Here is a 568-nt window from a genome sequence, read left to right on the forward strand (position 1 = left end):
TTTTCCCCTCCTTTAATAATCGCACTATTTATAATGGTGTAGTGTATGCACTATGTATAATTATCTGAATATTCTTTTTTTTTTGTTTATTTCTCATCACTAGAACCTCTACTTATTTCCCCGTTTAACTCTAAGTAATGTAAATAATATGTATTTTTTTTCTGTTACCGTTTAACTTTGTTTTTTTATTCCTTGTTGCGTATTAATTATCTAATCTAAGTTACTTCTGTTTTTTTTTTTTTCCTTCGTAACCTATCTACAAAAAAGAGTCGTGTCCTTCGCTCACAGACGTCAGACATAGTAGTTTTAATAGTGGTTGTAATCGGTTTGGATCAACCGTTGATCTTGTTGCTCGCGGCGCATCTCCACCGTAGAGAAATGCATCATCACACTAATTCTCCCGCCCCCTCTCTCTCTCACTCTTTCTCGCACTCTCTCTCTCTCTCGCTCTCCCTCTCTTTCTCTCTCTCTCTCTCTCTCTCTCTACCTCTCGTTCTACCCCCAGCCCCTCATTCACAAACTCTCTCTCTCTCACTATCTCTCCTAACCTCTCGCGAATCTCGCGACC

Source organism: Habropoda laboriosa, unplaced genomic scaffold (genome assembly GCF_001263275.1).
Source record: "Habropoda laboriosa isolate 0110345459 unplaced genomic scaffold, ASM126327v1 scaffold10, whole genome shotgun sequence".
Classification (NCBI taxonomy): Eukaryota; Metazoa; Arthropoda; class Insecta; order Hymenoptera; family Apidae; genus Habropoda; species Habropoda laboriosa.